Raw genomic sequence first — 5,702 nt, 5'->3', positions numbered from 1 at the left:
AATGAAGGCTAATATCTGCTACATGGAAAGAGGTAACAACAGTACATGCATCTAAAAGCACTGTGACCTTCCAGCTGTCTAATTTCCTCATTCCGTTTTATATGCTTGATTCCATGTATCAGATACGAGTTATACCAAACGGCTTCACATCGGTTTACCTTTTAATGATTTCTTTTCAAGAATCTACAGCAACAGTGAAGTTTTTTTAGTCTTATGATTGTTCCTTCTCATGAGAAGGAACACTTATGGTGAACATGTCACACTTGACTGAGCAGTTAATGGATACAAGGGTATCATCAAAGGCATCCGAATTCCAGTAGGCGCCGCCATTTTGTACTCATGCCTATTCATTACAAATAGCCTCTTTGCCAATGTGTTTTACGCATCTTTAAGTCAATCTTTAGTGAAGTACAACTACGTAATAAACAGACCTACAAAAACAATAATTTAGTTTAAACTATCTAACTCCTAAATCTTGCATGTCATATTGTAGAATCGAGATTAACAAAATGAATATTCATCATCTAAAAATATCGTCTACTATTATTCTTCTCTGTTTCATTCTTTGTTGCTTCTTCCAGAGGTTGTTTTTACGATTTTATTTCATACCAACTTTAATATTTTAACATTTTAAGTATAACCATCAAAATATACTGTACTAATTAAGTTATTCAAGATTTTTTACTTGTCTGTGAATGCTATTGCATACGTACCGTCACCGGATAACAACATTTCAATTACTTCCCTTGTTTTTATCTAGAACTGTATAATGCATTTCTTCACTTTACTGAGCTATAAATATTTCGAACTTTGTAATTTCATACCTTTTGATTAATTGTTTTGTAATTGTCAAGTTGTGAACTTTTTGTACGCACTTTTTGCAAATCCATCAGTTTGTTGGTGCCGACTTATATAAAAGCCCCTTTTCTCCTGGTTTAGTCGTTCTGGAGCTGTAAGTATCCATTCATGCAATGCAATTACTGGCATATGGCAGAACTTTTCTTCCAGTGTATTGCTAATTAAAATTAGGCAAACATACGACCAAATTCTGATCTGTGCCACTAGGACAAGTGTAGACATTGGTTCCCCAAATTTTGACAGAGTGATGGTATTTATTGTCCGCTAATAATAATATTTAGGTAGGATCGCTCATCTAAAGGTGTTTGATTATTATCTTAAATTAAATAAATGTTTGCGTGAAATAACTTTAAGTATTCTTAAAATAAATAGATAAGAATGCATGTAAACTAGCAAAAAACATAGTTAATAATTATTTTATTAAAGATCCCTTAAAAAGAATATTTAATGTGCGCTAGAAGGGACCTTTTGGTAAGCTAAATCTTATAATATATAATTTCAAGGAAATTCTTGTGAAAAGTTTGGTTCATGAATATTGTTATTTCATAGCTTAAGACTATGATGGCTGTTTTGTAACATTTTGCTATTTCGTTCTTTTGCAGCGACACAACGACGGCCCCGCGCCAAACGTCGCTCCTCCAAACACCACCTCGCCGAACGTGGCCCCGCCAAACGTCGCCTAGTCGAACGTCGTCCCGACAAACGTCGCCCCGTCGAATGTCAATATGGCGGCCGTATCAATACTTTGTTGACAAACATGTATGGATATCAATCCGTTGTATATGTTTTAACGTACGTTGCGGTTGGTTCAAATTTTACAGCTCCAATAACTGTCATATTAAACATAATGACGATTTAATCCCGATTTTTTGGTAGCAAGTATTCCTGACAAATATTTGTTGCAGACATATTTTGGCGCACTTTGTTTTTGCGCATTGGTACTTTTTGGGCAATCGGCAGGGAACATTAAGTAAGACAAATTTAATAGTGCCAGTATTTTCTCTCTTTTTTGCTTTTTTATTTTTTGTCGCAGAAGAGAATAAAAAAAAGGATTTTTTTGTATGGTGTAAGCTGAATATTGCTTCTTCTGGTGAGCTTCGGAAAATAGTATTCTCACTCGTGGCTTCGCCACTTGCAAGAATACTATTTTCGAAATCACGAGATGAAATACGATTACATCTTACAAAAGAAAATAAAAAAATTATCCTGTGTGTATTACACTTTGATGAGCGTTTTACTGTTTGATTTTGCGCGGTTGAGCAGTCAGCAGCTGCCATAGAATTGTATCATATCAGGTAACCTATCACATTTTATCTCTTCATCTTGGTGTCTAAATGGAGATATCTTTTCATCATTTCTTGACGACATAATAAAATAAAACTGGGACTATCAGATTATCATGTACAATAAAACAACAATACATCCGATACAGAAAAAGACAAGACATCTTTATACACATTGATTTGTGTAACATATTCTATGTTAATTTGTGATGAAGAGATAAAGAGATGATAATGAAGATCGAATGTTAGCATAGCAGTAATTTCTTCTGGCAGCAGTAAACCGATCTGGCGTTTTTTTTTACAAAATAGTTAACATCAAGTACGATACATGATCTGCACGGAATCTGACACATTTGAAACCACAATTTTACTTACTTCTATTTGTGAGACTTGTCTATCATTGACTTTATCAGATGACACTAGCAATATCCAAACCTTTTACTATATAATCTTGCTGCATTCCAGTTACCTTGTATAAAACATCGTTAATTACCTAGTATTATATTGAGAGAAAACACAAATTGTTTGTAAAGTGGCTAGACACTGCTCATAAACAATACAACACGTTTTATTGAAATGTCTAGCTTGATTTTCTTCCATACTTTTCGGCCAGTTTCTTGTGTTCTAAGAAAGTTCGGCCTATTTTCAGTCACTGATTATTTTGTATGTAAGCTCCCTAATAATTAAACTACTTGATACACTTGTTATACCGGCATATAGTAAATGAATGGTACACCATCTATAATGTATTTTTATCACAATCATATGAGTGCTTATATTTATACAATGTATACAATGATTGTAAAACCGCTTGAGCTCGAATGAAATGCTTCTTCAATATATCGATCACCAGTTGTCTTCAGTTGCCTCTATTGTTCCAACAATGTTAATTATAAACATTATTGTTCCAGCGGAATCATAAAATGTCGTAGCTAGGTTGTCAGGATGACACTCAATTATTTTGTAGCTAATTGATCCTACTGTCAATTAGGTTATTTACAATTCCACATGTAGACAATAATTGACTTCACTTCCCCGCTTACATTGTATTACTAGATTATTCAATGCCTGATCAACTAAATCTTGGAATTCAATTATTCTGGCACTTTTGTGACCGTTCTGTTCCTCACAATTACATATATTATAAGCCAAGCAAAGCAAAAATAAAAATATATTGGATAACTTAGTAATTTTTCTGCTTGGCGCCATATAACATATACTGTGTTGGTGCGCCGTAAAACCCAAATAAATAAATAGTAAGTTTTCTTGATACTGAATTTCCCCAAAGCTCTTATTCAGTTTAAACACTCTTACTGTTTTAAGTTAGATCATGTTTCAAATCATTGCTTTCTTACTTTCGTGCCGTAAGTCAGTATGACCAATGGCCAATTCCTCTTTAAATGATATGATTTTGTCAAATAACAATTTGTTTTTGAGCATTGTATTCACATAATGTGATTTGATTTTGCAGTCTCTTTAGTTTGAAATGTCAGATGATTTAACATTTAATTCATTCGCTTAGTAATAAAGGTTAGTTCAAGCAATAATTCAACTGCACTGAACATATGAAATCAAATGAAATACATGTATAGTTCTGGCAAACAAAATTGGTCAAAGAACACGTTAGACAGGGGTCGATCATATATGTTAATTACTTTTATTAAGAATAAAACATTTTTATTACAATTTTGGTTTGTTACTTCCTTTTGCTTAAGTTTTAAATATTTCACAATGCCCCTTTGCTGATGTAGAATATGAGAAATAATTTATGAGACAAAGGGATAGAAACAAGTTCCCACTTTGAACATGGACTCTGTCCTCTAAAGAAATTTGCATCAATGAAAATCAACCACAAGCTAGTGACCTACTTTTTCCTCCCACATAAACTTTGTGAAATAATTCTGATAATACTGATATAATACAGCTATATTGCATGATGACAGGTGGACAACTTAGGCCCTCCCTGAATAAATGTCTTTTCACAACTTCATCTGCAAACGTATTCTGCCAAACTCCTTTCAATGTAGGTTTGAAAATATTGATAAATAATTACCTTACCCTGTAGAAAAAAGTGTAAAGTCTAAACTCTACTTAACACATCAAATACTGCGCATATTGCGACATTCGTTCAATAAAATGTTTGGACCTTGGCCTAATATATGAAACTCCAAATTTGTTAGTAGATACTTGTATTTCTCACTTTTTTCATGCAAATCATATATAATTACCATCAGGGAAATACAAAAAAAATACAGTTATTCCGTGGCGCGTCTTTAAGTTAGAAGTACTAAATCTCTAACAGCAAACTCAACAATGTCACGACAATAGGCCACGTTTAGGGATTTCCACGTTTGGTAAAACACGCATGGTAACGTGACGCGTGTATCGAGCGGTGCAAACGTTAAATACGGTTTCATTTGGACTGTAAACATAATCTTTGTAATCAATGAAGATATGCCGAATTACAGAGCAGTATACACCCGCCTGCATTATTATTTCACTTTCTCTATGGAACCACAGAGTTCTGTTCGTTTTCATTTGATAAAAGAAGCAATATGCATGTAAGGAATATGCTGAAGTAACGATATCATTTAATATAATGAATTTCTGTACATGATTGCGGTGAAAAGAAGAACGATTTAAGACAGTCCAGTTTCTAATGAATACAGACAATACGTTTAACTTCTTCGCTAAAAATAAAGACTTTGTGAAATATTTCAATTGATTCAGTTCCATTATTGGTGACAGAAATTTCATATGTAACGTAGCACGTTGTACCTGAAGCTTGTCTTGAAACACAACACATTATGACAGTTCTAACAGTTTAATTTCTTAAGACAGCGATGCACAGTTAGTTATGAATGTTCAGTCTAATTTCACAGATATTATCAAGGTTCAATGAGGCTTTTAAAACAGTTCTGTTAACAACTCTATAAACATAAATTCTTAATTATAAATGTACTTCAGCCTAGCTCTTAACAATGCTTATTAAGTTTCAGCTCATGAGAGCGGGAACAAGTCCCTTAGCCCGCACCTGGGCACCTCTCTGCTGATCACAGAGTATATTGAGTTTATAAAGGATTATACAGGAAAACACAGCAGACAAATTATTTCACTTCCGTAAACTTAGTAATTAATTCACGGATGTTTTACACCCTGAAGCTACTGTAGAGTTGACAAGTTTTGTCTGACTTTTGAAATGTACAGTTTAAATCTTAATTATCCGAAAGAAATACCAAAATAGAAAATTATAAACCTAGGTATTACATTACACATAAAACTTGACAATCTGTATTTACGGATGGCTTCTAATGTGTACCACAGTTTTATAATGCACACGTTATTGAACTATTCGAAGAAGAGACATACCATGTCAATATACCACGAAGCTTTAACTGATTTTCTTCGATTTTCGGTGTCTTAGATTTGAGCTATATCTCCTATAACATGATTCTAAAGTTAGAACTTTCCTGTAGATTTATAGCATATTAGAATTAATACATCATTGTTTATTAGTTTATTTATAGTGTCTAACATAATATGCTCTTTAATGGAAATAGG

The sequence above is a fragment of the Mercenaria mercenaria genome, chromosome 1, assembly GCF_021730395.1.
Source record: "Mercenaria mercenaria strain notata chromosome 1, MADL_Memer_1, whole genome shotgun sequence".
In the NCBI taxonomy this organism is placed as follows: Eukaryota; Metazoa; Mollusca; class Bivalvia; order Venerida; family Veneridae; genus Mercenaria; species Mercenaria mercenaria.
The sequence above is the reverse complement of the archived record's forward strand: the minus strand, read 5'-3'. Positions refer to the sequence as shown.